Source organism: Ctenopharyngodon idella, chromosome 13 (assembly GCF_019924925.1).
Source record: "Ctenopharyngodon idella isolate HZGC_01 chromosome 13, HZGC01, whole genome shotgun sequence".
Classification (NCBI taxonomy): domain Eukaryota; kingdom Metazoa; phylum Chordata; class Actinopteri; order Cypriniformes; family Xenocyprididae; genus Ctenopharyngodon; species Ctenopharyngodon idella.
This window is the reverse complement of record NC_067232.1, coordinates 35,192,286-35,206,509: the sequence shown is the minus strand read 5'-3', so window position 1 is coordinate 35,206,509 and position 14,224 is coordinate 35,192,286. Positions and strand designations below refer to the sequence as shown.

General features: G+C 35.3%; 1 long non-coding RNA gene across 1 annotated transcript in view; it reads left to right on the top strand.

Annotated features, from left to right (window-relative positions):
- Positions 1–14,224, top strand: part of LOC127525277 (uncharacterized) — a 72,638-nt gene that overhangs the window by 40,679 nt on the left and 17,735 nt on the right. The window contains exon 2 of the long non-coding RNA XR_007933301.1: positions 11,729–11,874. This is a non-coding gene — a long non-coding RNA (uncharacterized LOC127525277). The remainder of the gene's footprint in view (positions 1–11,728; positions 11,875–14,224) is intronic.

Sequence of the window (14,224 nt, the reverse complement as noted above, 5' to 3'; positions counted from 1 at the left end):
GTGCTTGCATACGGTGTAGACAGTGGACAGCGCAAGGGTGTTTGGCAATGTGTCTATATGCCTTTTTTCTTCTTTTTTTCTGTTTGTCTTTTGAACGCAAGCAATATTTCATGTTGTTAATTAATAGTACTCAGTAATTATTTGAATAATTACAATGTAACTACCTTAACATGAAGTGTAACTGAATCATGTTGCAAATCCATTTGTCTTTCATGTCAAAAGTAGCGCAAGCACATGGAGTATGTCAGAAATAGTAAGGAGCATCAGTTTACTGTCTGTGATTCTTCACGTTGCGCCATGTTGGTGGTGTTTGCGTACGCCGTAGACAATGGACAACACAATGGTGTTTGGCAATGCGTCTATATACCTTTTTTCTTCTTTTTTTCTCTTTCTTTTGAACGCAAGCAATATTTCAGTGGAGGGCAAGATTATCGGTCTGAACTGTAACATGATAGTCTGTTCCTAACACAGAAGATATTGTATTGAGATAAAAATCTTATCTTGAGATAAGAGAATACCTTGTCTTGAAATATATATTTAACATTTTTCTAAATTCATTCAAAATAATTATAAATAGTTTGAATCATTATTAAATACTAATAAAAAATGTATACAAAATACATTGTGTGTGTGTGTGTGTATATATATATAATATACTTACAGTGTAAAAAGAATAAATAAATAAATTACGGTAAAAAACGGCAGCTGTGGTTGCCAGAACTTCACCGTAAAAAAAAAAAATATGGTAGCAATGTTTTAGGTTTTACGGGACAGTATTTAGTTTACGGTCTATTTTACAGTTCAAACTGTATAATTTAAAGGTTTATATTGTAATAATTATGGTTCATAACTGTTTATTTTACACATTGTAAAAAAATGCTGTTAAATTTACAGTAAAAATCTTATTTCATTAACTGATATAATGTTAATTCACCAACCTATTGAAGTAATATTTGTTTTGTACCTTTGTAATACACTGACAACCACCAAACAGCGGTGATGAGTCACATGATGAATCAAAGTTCATCACATGCAGGTGCACACAGTGTCATTCACACAAACACTAAACACCATCATGGTAACACACATGAAATTTTAAAATGCAATAAACATTAATTTAACAAAATTAGATGAAACATAAAACCCTAATGTACATAACTGATTAGAAAAAAACTAAGAAGAAACAGAGTTATTTCAGCGAAAATACATCAAATGTGAAGTGTCACGCAGGGAATTGTGGGAATGTCAATTTACTGTTTTTCACTGTAAATTATACAATGACTTATTATTTTTCACTTCCAAAAACTGTAAATTTACTGTAAAATGACATCAAATGTACCGTTAGATCTATTACAGTTATTCACCGTATATAGTACAGAAACTTTCTGTAAACCGTTTTTCACCGATGTATTTTTACAGTCTTTTACCGTTAAAATCACGGTCATTTTTTTACAGTGTACATCACTCTCTGTGTTAAAAATTGCATTATTTATGTGAACACATAACTGGTAATACCATGCAGGTCCTTTGGAGTACCATGTAAATACTAAGGTATATGAATATGGTAACATGAAGTTACCTGGTATGACCATCTGACATCATCACTGTACTATTGTGCAACCATGAGCCTACATGTGTATTACGATGTGCAGGGTCACACCTGCAGCGTTCTGATTCCATTTGTTAAGTGCTTTTCACATTCTTTCCCATTAAGCTGATGCGAACAGGACTGCCAAAAGTTCTCCTTCCTCAAGCCAACAGAGCAAGGGTGCTGTCAGCTTATCTTGGGCTGGACTTCAATTAAAACTCAGGAGGGCTGGCCAGAAATACGCTCCTGTGTCAGGCTAAGAGAAATCTGAAGGAAAAAAAACAGGTGTGAAATGTACAAGACTCTAACCTTCCGTGCCCTTGTGAATTTATTTCTGTGAGATTTTGACAGTGTTGGAGCGATGCCGTGTGCTCACTGTGTATCTAAGCATATCAAACAGAGCTGCATGTGGCAGAAATCTTTCGTGGAATGGCAGCGCAACCCCTGAACTGCTACAATAACAAACGTCCATTACATCAACTGATATGATGTATATACGATGTGATTATTTATTTTTTTCTGTAAGACTGAAGTGGCGCGTTGAGTGTATAACTCCACTGATGTGAAAAGAAAAGCAAAGTTTACCTCACAAAATAGACTGTTTTGAGTGAACCTGGCGGTCCTTTGGTTTGTATGATTGCAGTACGTCAGTCTTTTCCTCGCAGTATAATCTTTTTATATCCAGTCTCTATTGATTTTATGTTTTGTTGTCCTTGATTATTCTCCAAAGATCATGAAGTGTGCCCTTTTCACAGATCGGGTTTTCTAATTATATACTGGTCATAACCAATTAGAAACCTTTTAAAAGCCTGATAACCTTTCGTGTATTTTCTGGTTAAGTTTAGCTTGATCTTGATGCCTGACAATTAAATTGGGCTCTTTCATTAATCTCAAGTTGTCGTCTCTGTTTATGCAGGTTGTGATGATGGGTGGGGGTTGAGTGTGTGTGTGTCTTCATAATTGCATCTGCCACCTCAAAGCTAGATGGAAAACCAAAGGCATTACCTCACAGTGTCCTTGAGATATTTTCTGAATTGCTTTGAAATGTTTTTAATGGCAAATCACAGGCAGTGTAATTATGCTTCAATGCAGAATAATCATGATTGTTTTAAGGGCAGATCACTTTTGAGGTTTTATGTGTATAGCTGGTCTCTCGATATTCCTAATGTGGTAATGGTGTTGACGTCATTTCACTCACTTTTTTTAATCTCTCTACCTTCGCATTTTCCTTGCATTAATCTGATTTTCCACTTTCACAACGTATCTTCTTTCAGCTATGCAGCCTTTCTTGGCTTTATAATGAAAGCGCACTTATAAACCGGAGGGTTTAAGTTGAAAAAATTCCTCCTTTTCAAACAGACAGACTAGATAACCGTGCTAGGGGGTGAGTCACTCTCAAGGGCTCATGGGTAATTATCAGCTGTCATCATTTGTCAGATCACCAGGTATTTCCTATATTAATCTTCTCTTCTTGGATAGGTGCTCTAAGTGAGGAATAAGGTGAATGGGTATGACATGCTGCCTGAGACGGATCTTCAACGGTGACCCCCCACCCCCTCATCCCAGCAGGAAGGGGGGATTCGTCACTGTGCGACGGCCCTGTGCTCCGGGGCTGCTGCATGCTAATTTGACCTATTGTTTCAGGGTGACTGCTTTCTCAGTGCCTCCGAACAAAACGCCTTTGCATGGATCTCTGTTTCGCCTTGTTTAATATTTACATTTGAATATTAGCCTGGCTCCAGCGCAAGGATATCAAAGCTGCTGTGAAGAAAGGAATTTTGCTTTCTGCTCTTGACTGAAGGATTTTGAGAAGGGATTTGTGTCGATGTTTTGAAGTTTGAGACGCTGCACGCATTCTCGTTAGCGCCAAAAGCTAGAACACAGAGAATATTTATTTGACAATGATTAATTGTTACTTATGAGTTAAAACTCATTTTGTATGTCAAATGTTAAAAAAAAAAAATCTGTCTGCACTGGTAAAAATGTACCTTAGCATATTAATCAGAAGCATATTAATGATAAACACCAGTTAATTATAAATGCTACACATTGCTACAAATGGGTTCAGTATATAACAATCCAACACAGGTTTAAGGGTAGTCCTTGATGCTTTTTTCTAAAATAGCACAATTTGGGGAAAAATCGTATAAATGCATGCAAACCACTTCATGAAAATTAAAAATAGTTACGTTTTAGATTGGGTTAAACAAACTCATTAACTGTATTAAAGCTAAAGTGTGTCATTTCTGCTCCACTGGCATCAGCAAACAGAACTAGAAACAGATTTCCTGATTTTACCTCCACATTTTCAGCTATTGGTCAGCCAAACAGATAGTCCCGCCCACAAGCTCACAGCATTGGTTGTTGCTATGTTGGGCCAATGTTACACACTGCTACAAACGGTTTCAGTACATAACAAACCAACACACTTTTATGGCAATTCGTAATTTTTTTACATTTTGGCGAACTGATGGCAAAATCATATGAAATTGTACGATCTCATTTGCACGTTTTTATACGATCTGCTTATGCCCCACTAAAGGGTTAGGTTTGAGGGTAGACCTTGATGAATTTTTTCTAAAATAGCATAACTTTGGGAAAAATCGTACAAATTCATGCAAAACAATTCACGAAAATAGTTACGTCTTTTCGCAAGATTGGGTTGAACAAACTCATTAACTGTATTAAAGGATTAGTTCACTTCAGAATTAAAATTTCCTGATAATTTACTCACTCCCATGTCATCCAAGATGCTTATGTCTTTCTTTCTTCAGTCGAAAAGAAGTTAAGGTTTTTAAGGAAAACATTCCAGGATTTTTCTCCTTAGTGGACTTCAACAGGTTTCAATGGGTTGAAGGTCCAAATGTCAGTTTCACTGCAGCTTCAAAGGGCTCTACATGATCCCAGACGAGGAATAAGAGTCTTATCTAGTGAAACAATCGGACATTTTCTTAAAAAAAATAAAAAAATTCATATACTTTTTAACCACAAATGCTCATCTTGCACTAGCTCTGTGATGCGCCACACGTTACGTAGTCACGTAAGTCACGCGTGATGTCTACAAAGCGAATGTGCAAAGAATAAGTCAAACGGCCTTTACAAAAAAAGGTAAAACAACAATGTCAGACAATTTTGAAGTTGGACTAGAAATGAGATGGAGTTTTTCGCCCTACCGTGGTACTTCCACCTACGTCACGCGTGACCTTTCCAATGTAATTATGTAATGCGTGCCGCATCGCAGAGCAGTGCAAGATGAGCATTTGTGGTTAAAAAGTATATACATTTTTATTTTTTTTTAGCTAGACAAGACTCTTATTCCTCATCTGGGATCATGTAGAGCCCTTTGAAGCTGCACTGAAACTGACATTTGGACCTTCAACCCAATGAACCCTGTTGAAGTCCACTATTTGGAGAAAAATCCAGGAATGTTTTCCTCAAAAACCTTAATTTCTTTTCAACTAAAGAAAGAAAGACATAAACATCTTGAATGACATGGGGGTGAGTAAATTATCAGGAAATTTTAATTCTGAAGTGAACTAATCCTTTAAAGCTATATTGTGTCATTTCTGTTCCACTAGCATAAGCAAACAGAACTAGAAAGTGATTTCCTGATTTTACCTCCACATTGTCAGCCACCCATTAGATAGTCCCACCCACAAACTCACAGCATTGGTTGTTGCTATGTTGGGCCAGTTGGGAAGCATAAAACAGAACAATCTTTTTAAAAGAAAGTGCAAAAAGTGTTTTATTTAATTTATTTTTACAAACAAAATACAAAAATATATTACAATCTAAATTAGAAATGCAATTATTCCATTAAAATTTATTAAAATAAAAAGGAACGGATATCAAAAGTGCACTTTCTCATTTGAAAACTGATTTCAAGTGCTTTAAATCAGTCTTTGTATTCTAATAATGGCTCTTGAGGAAGATGAACCGTGTGCATGGCTGAATGAATCTGACAACAAAGTCTCATCTGAGGTTAGTTACCCACAGCACAGCCCCCTCGCACAAGCCCCATGTTAATTAACACAAACTCCATGCGTCCGCCGTGCCGTGCTGCTGCGGACAGTACGGTAACCCTGCGCCATATGATTGCAGCGAGGATGGCCGACCAATCCCGGATCAGAATTTGTGCGTCTGGCTCCTTTAGGCCAGTGGGGAAGGAAAGGAGACGTCTCGTAATTAGGAGACATCCACTATAGATACGTCTGCTGTCAGGATGGGTTCATGAGGGTGGCGTGTGCCATGGAGAAGAGCGTGTCGAGGCCTCGCCGAAGCGCCTCTGTCATTTCTGGAACGCGTCCCGAGGAGACAGATTCATGGCAGGTTGCTGTGCGGTAATTGGAGATTTCTGGTGATTAAAATTCATTTTTTTGCATTCTCTCGCATCTGCATAGCCACAGGAGAGCCCTGGAGCTGTGCGTCTGTGGGTTTTGGGACATGTCTGAAGAATGGGTCACTTACTCTCCCCCTCCCTTCTTTTATCTTCCTCTTGAACGAGTGGAGCAAGACCAGACTTGTTGTTTCATCTGAGGGCGGATAAGGGTCAGAGGTCGCTTGTAATGGCTTGTAATGGCAGAACTGTAAGAGAGCACCGGGTGCCGATCCACTTCACTAAACTCCCCGTTCTTTATGCCCACTGCCCTTCTCACACAAATGACCTGGGCTGGGCCTGCGCTCGCTAATGGAGCGTTTGTGTGTGTGTCCATGTTTTTAAGTCAAATATACTGTAGGAAGCCTAGATATTTCAGCTGATGATCAAAGTTTTATGTCTTCTTGTTTGTTTCCAGCTGTTCACCACATAAGTGATAATGCTTTAGAAATATATTATAAAACATGTTTAGCTTTTAAATATTATAGTTTGATACTAGGTTATTTCGATAGTCCACTTTAGACATTCTACTTACTACAAGTAACTTTGCAAATACATGTACTTGTAAAGTTACGTATATACAGTAGAATGTCTGTTGGGAGCATCAAAATAAAGTGTTAGCAGATATTAAGCAGACAATTTACTACTACTCTAATGACTGCTAGTTGACAAGGAGTTGCAAAGTAACTTAAAGTAAGTCTTTGATCAAAAATACATTAAAATATTGTGAAATATTATTACAATTTAAAATAACTGTTTTCTATTTTAATATATTATAAAATGTAATTTATTTCTGTGATGCAAAGCTGAATTTTCAGCATCATTACTCCAGTTTTCAGTGTCACATGATCCTTCAGAAATCATTCTAATATGCTGATTTGATGCTCAAGAAACGTATGTTAGTATTAACACATTTTAAAACCAGTTGTGCTGCTTAAAAGTTTTTGTGGAAACCATATGAGTGTGATATAAACTATAATATAATTGTATATAAGATGTACACCTACATGTTGTTGAAACGAATCCAGTGAAATTATTTTACTTGTTGTTGCACCAATTGTGGTAACAAATGGAAATCTTTTTGAGTCATCCAGTTGGGTTGGATAACATTGTTTGGAGTTTGTGGCAAGACTACCTGTTTAGCCAAGCAGTGAAAACTTTGAAAATCAAATTTTTCAGTTATTGAAAATGATTTAATTAATTTTGTTTTGTAGTCACTTTACATTTTATCATTAAATTCATTAAAGAAAATAGAAACATGTTATAACACGTAATAACATGTTATAATTTAGTAATAACATGTTAATAAATTATTATTAAAAATAATGGTAACACTTTATTTTAGGGTATTTTAACTAGTTGCTTATTAGCATGCATATTACTAGAATATTAGCTGCTTATTAGTAATTAATAAGCAAATATTAATGCCTTATTCTGCATGACCTTATTCTACATTCTTAATCCTACCCAATACCTAAACTTAACAACTATCTTACTAACTATTAATAAGCAGTAAATAAGGAGTTTATTGAGGGAAAAGTTGTAGTTAATAGTGAATACATGTTCCCTATACTAAAGTGTTACCAAAATAATAATTTCATTTAATTATTTATTTAATTAATAATCAATTATTTGATTTTATTAATTAACATGACAGGCAGAATCTGAAGATTACAAAAAAATAAAAAATAAAAAACGCGGAGGTGTGATTTAGTGTCATTCTAAAAAGCGAAAATGTCAGACAAGTCTAATTTATTTGTATAGAGCTTTCACGATATACTTTATTCCAAAGCAGATTTACAGAAAATTCTAAAATTAATGTTTATAATATATTAATATCTTCATGTTTTATAGTCACATTTAGGAGATTAGAGATAAATGTCAGATAAATGCAAATGCAAGCAGATAAATGTCAAGTTTGTCATCCTAACAAGTGAAACCTTATTTAATGTATCCTGCATTTTTGTATTATTCTAGTTTTTTTCAAAGATGAGGAGACGTCTGTCTATGGTGGCATGTGTCTAATTTGGCTAGCTTTTGCTTATTGACAAATTAATTTGTGCCAAAATATAATAATGTTAGATTGGATGTCAATGACAAAAGATATATGAAGCGTTTCCTCCTCCCTTTCATTTATCCTTTTTAAAGCTTTCCTAAGTATGCATGATCATATGATTAGTTGAATTTTATTGCTTGTATTTAGCATTGTTCTCCCTGCTGTCTGAATCTTAAAAATAAAGGTTCTTTATTGGCATCAATGGTTCCATGAAGAAAATGTTCTTCACACTGGTTCTTTTAAGAACCATTCTTTGGGGAACCAAAAATGATTCTTCAATGACTTCACTTCAAAAACCCTCATTTGGAACTTTTATTTTTAAGAACTCACTAGTTTCAAACATCTACTCTAAGCCATATGCTATTGCATAACTAATTGTTCCAATGCCCTGACCAAATCAAACTACAAAAATCCCAAAAATGTCAAAAACATCATAACAGCCTCTACTGCCCCAGCTCTTTGACCTAAAAGTCATTTGATATGTGTCAGACACCTTTCATCCTACTGAACACTTAAACAGTACAAACCTCCCTAAGTAGAGTATGTTTAGTGCTCTCAGCGTGATGTCTGTAAGCATACACAATCATGCGTCCTGCTAACGATCTGCGCTTGGCTTTCATCATGACATCCATCATGGCTTCTTACAGCTCAGAAGCAGTGTGTGTCGGATGTATGGCTTGTCGTGGTGCAGCGCTGTGGTGAGTTGTGACCGTTGCTGCCTCTTTCCTCTGTGGCTCTGTGTCAGGAAGCAGCTAATCGCAAGGCTAAGGAGAAGATGACTAGAACGCCATGCAGCCGTGAGAAATGTGCTCACTTCTTCTTCACAGACACAAACATAATATGTTCATATTAGAGGAAAACTTCAATATTTAAGCACAGGATCATGTAACTGGAAAAATATGCCTTAGTTCATGGTACAGGACATGGTACAGTGATGATATCAGATGCTAATACCATTGTACTTTGATATACACTGACTAGGATATATTAAAATGCTGTACACATGAACGTATGAGAATTATTTAGTGACCAAAGTTTAAGAAATTAAAACTGTCTATTAAAACTAGTTGATTCTGTGTAGATTCTAGTTCTGCTCACTTTGGTCATTCTCTCAACAACTTCATGAGGTGCATCCTGGGATGCTTTTAAACAGCATTGGAAGTAGATCACTTTTCAGCTGCTATTTGAATGAATGAATGAATGAATGAATGAACAAATAAATAAATAAACATGATTTGAATTTTGTTTAGAAACTAAATAATCAATTTGGTCCCACTTTATATTAAGTGTCTTTAACTACTATGTACTAACATTTAACCCTCTATGGTGTGCAATATATCAATGAGGAAAAAATTATTTGTGTTGTTTTTCCAGCTTAAAATTGGACACTTTAACAATATCAATAAACATTTTCATAAATTTTTAATTTATTTATTTTTTATAAGTTTGTTGCCTTGAGGCAACATTGTACCACATTGGAAAAATACCTTTTTGAAGTGCTATAGAAAATGTGCAGATCATAATATATGCAGATATAGTATGTGAATTACTATTCTTATAAGTGCATTACAAAATCATGTGAAAATGCAAATATATTTAGATAATTCTAACTCTTTTCCTTACAAATAGAATACATTTGTATTCAAACCTATTATGCCTGTATGGCCTTATGTGATTCCATTATGGTATAATGTTGCCTTGAGGCAACACACATATTTTTTTTTTTTTTTTTGTTATTTTCTCTAAAACATTTGATAATATATAATGTAAAGTTCTTGAAAATACTTTTTTACTTGCCAGTGAAGGTGACTCGTATTTTTTGTGGGTGATTAAATGGATACAAACACGTGAAAAATGCACTTTTCATTGGAGAAAATATGGAGCCATGTGACATGTGCACATGTGCTGAAACAGGACACAAAATGGACCCCTGTTGGTCATGTTTTGGTCTTTTTTGCACTTTTATTGATTAGTATTTGAGTTATTCTGTCCTGAGATACATTTGATCAATCAATTGGTGCCTTATTTTATTAAAAACAAACTAAGATAGACCCTGTTGCCTGGAGGCAACACCGTATCATTTGATACAATGCACTTATTGTGTACATACATGTTTTTACACTGTACTCATGTTTAAAATACCAGCATGTAATTACAGCTGTAATTAATTTCTGTATTTACATTTATAATTACACTGTTGACCCATCCCTTACACCTTACCCCTACCCTTAAACCTATCCATACCACCAAAGCTTTCCCTAACCTTACCCGTATCCCACCTCAATAGCAGCAAAAGTGTTTTGCAATTCAATATGAACCCAATAAGTATATTGAACTTACTTTTTGATGTAAGTACATGGTAGTTAAGGCCACCTAATATAATGTGGGACCAATTATAGATGTAATTAAAGAAATTAATCCACTCTTGACCTTTCCCTTACCCCCTAAAGGGATAGTTCATCCAAAAATGAAAATTATCCCTTAATTTACTCACCCTCAACCCATCCTAGGTGTATATGACTTTCTTCTTTCAGACAAACACAATCAGAGTTATATTAAACAATATCCTGGCTCTTCCAGGCTTTATAATGGGAGTGAATGGTGCCATTTTTTAAGCCCAAAAAAGCATATCCACACATCATGAAAGTAATCCACTCAGCTCCAGGGGTTAATAAAGGCCTTCTGAAGTGAAGTGAAGTGACGGGTTTTTATATTTAAAAAAAATCTATATTTATAACTTTATAGACTATAATCACTAGCTTCCTGTAACATCGAGTTCCAGCGTATGACGTAGGATGCATAGGCGTAGCTTAAGTTTAGGTAAGAGTAGACGGCTCTCGCGGTTCAAACAAATAGGGCTGGGCAACAAACTTAAGCTTCTCTGACATTTCTCTTTAAAAATTCTCGTTTTAGACTTCTAATTCGTGACTGTTTTTTTGTTTTGCTCTATCCTCTACGCTTCTGCGTTCGTCAGTATGTCTTGTGTCTTTGAAAGGAACTAGACTCACATACGGCCATTACCGGAAGTCAGATATTATAGTTTGTAAAGTTATAAATATGGATATTTTTCTTACAAAAAAATCATCGCTTCACTTCAGAAGGCCTTTATTTTATGATGGATGTATGTGCATTTTTAGGCTTAAAAAAATAGTACCATTCCCTCCCGTTATAAAGCTTGGAAGAGCCAGGATATTTCTTAATATAACTCTGATTGTGTTTGGCTTAAAAAAAGAAAAAAAGTCATATACACCTAGGATGGCATGAGGGTGAGTAAATTATGGGATAATTTTCATTTTTGGGTAAACTATCCCTTTTAACCCACCCTTAAACCTACCTAACCTTACCCGTATCCTACCTCAATAGCAGCAAAGTGATTTGCAATACAATATAAACACAATAAGTACTTATTTTGATGTAAGTACATAGTAGTTAAAGACACCTAATGTAAAGTGTGACCATTCATTTTAATAACTTATTAATATCCAACCATGGTAATATGGTAAACATGTGTTAGTGTAACCTAGTTGTAAAATAACGCATTATGCCATTTCAGCAGTATGCTGGTGGCAGTGGTGTGTTGATCCCAAGGGGAGGTGGGTGTGTTTGTGGGGAGTGAGTGCGCTGTTGTGGGATTGAGTTCAGCTCTGGCGCAGGAGGTGTGCTGGAAAGAAAGGCGATCCACATGATGCTGTTTTATTTTCCTGTGCAGACAATGGCTGCGGCCTGGGATGCGCATACCTGCTGTCTCGCTGATGGGAGTATACACGACCTCCGAATGTGACACCAGAGCCTGCTGGAAAAGGGAAATTTAAATCTGCAATTACACCAGTGAAATCCAGTGAAATATGCCATGAGGTAAAGAACACCAAAACATGAAGATCCTTTTACTAATCTGCTGATGATGGATAAATGAGTCCAGTATAGGACTGATCATGTGTTTGAACTGTCTATTATTATCCACTTATGCACTTATGCATGAAGCTGCACAAGATAAACAAAATATTTATTTATATTTAATACAGTGCTTGCTAAGACAAGCATCAGAATTAGACACTATTGGGAACACTTTATAATAAGTTCTCATTTGTTACATGCATTGTCTAACATAAATCAGCATTGAGAAATATATATATATATATATATATATATATATATATATATATATTTAAATTATTTATTAATATTGGTTAATTTACAGTTAGTTCCCAGTGCATTAACTAATGTTAAAAGATGCAACTTTTGTTAACACTTTAGTATAGGGTCCAATTCTCACTATTAATTAGTTGATTATTAACATGCATATTGGCTGTTTATTAGTACTTATAAAACACATATTAATGCCTTATTCTGCATAACCATATTCTACATCCCTTAATTCTACCCAATAAACATAACAACTACATTACTAACTATTAATAAGCAGTAATTGGGAGTTTATTGAGGCAAAAATCATAGTTAGTTGTGAGATTTGGTCCCTAAAGTGTGACCCAACTTTTGATTCAAAACATTAGTAAATGTTGAAATTCGCATTAAGATTGTTAGAGCATGTTAAAAGGTTAGTTCACTCAGAAATGAAAATTCTCTCATTAATTACTCACCCTCATGTCGTTCCACATCCGTAAGACCTTCATTCATCTTCAGAACACAAATTAAGATATTTTTGATAAAATCCGATGGCTCAGTGCATTGCCAGCAAGACAATCAACACTTATTTAAAACAGTTCATGTGACTACAGTGGTTCAACCTTAATGTTATGAAGTGACGAGAATACTTTTTGTGCGCCAAAAAACAAAATAACGACTTTATTCAACAATATCTAGAGATGGGCGATTTCAAAACACTGCTTCATGAAGCTTCGAAGCTTTATGAATCTTTTGTTTCAAATCAGTGGTTCGGAGCGTGTATCAAACTGCCAAAGTCATGTGATTTCAGTAAACGAGGCTTCCTTATGTCATAAGTGTTTCGAAGTTTCAATGGTTCACGTGACTTTGTCAAAACACGCTCCAAACCACTGATTCAAAACAAAAGATTCGTAAGGTTTGAAGCTTCATGAAGCAGTGTTTTGAAATCGCCCATCACTAGATATTGTTGAATAAAGTCGTTATTTATTTATTTTTTTTGGTGCACAAAAAGTATTCTTGTCGCTTCATAACTTTAAGGTTGAACCACTGTAGTCACATGAACTGTTTTATGTCTTTAGTATATTTCTGGGCATCTGAAAGTGTTAATTATCTTGCTGGCAATGGAGCCATCAGATTTTATCAAAAATATCTTAATTTGTGTTCCGAAGATGAACGAAGGTCTTATGGGTGTGGAACGACATGAGAGTGAGTAATTATTGATGGAATTTTTAATTTTGGGTGAACTAACACTTTAATTCATTTGATTAACTAATGTTAACAAATGAAACCTACCCTATTATTGATAGGGACCTAAACAAAACTCTCTAAGTAACGCTAATTGTTAACTTTGTACTACAGACATGAATGGTATATTAAATCATGTGAGAGAGGTGGTAATACCATGAGTTTCATGTTGTGGATAATGATGAAAAACTTTTTTGTATTTTAACTTGGACTAGCAACCATTCAGACCACCCTAGCAACCACAAAACAATGCACTAAAAATCAGAACACCTTAGCAACTGCATAGCAACACCCTGGTAACCATCCACAACACCCAATCACTGTGCTAGTGAGTTCTGCAGAGGAACACAGCGCACACATTCATTCTGGAAATGTAGAAAAGTGTATTTTTTTTTACCTACCATGTTAAGTGTGTAGTTAAATATATCATCTATAGTTATGTGATGTTCCATCATTTATATCAGTGTTGAAATGGTTGTAATATGAAGCAGCTCTGCAGGAGCGCTGTAACAACACTCATTATAGCTCATCTCCTGAAAAGGACAGCAGTCTCTCCATAAGGTGATTTAAACTTCAGTTACAGGTTCAAGGTCTTCTAGTGTGCTTGAATCAAAGCAATTACTTTTAGACAGTTCCTCTCTCTCTCTTCCGGTACTCGTCGCTCAATACAAAGTGGTGACCTTGCTAACTGTGTGAATACAATGAATTCTAATGAGCACATTACAGACATCACAGCCTTAAAAATATGTGTGTTTAAAGATCCACTGCTTAATCTATAAATGACTGCTGTATTGAACTATATGCTGTGGAGTCAATATTTACTTAAGTGTGTTTTGGT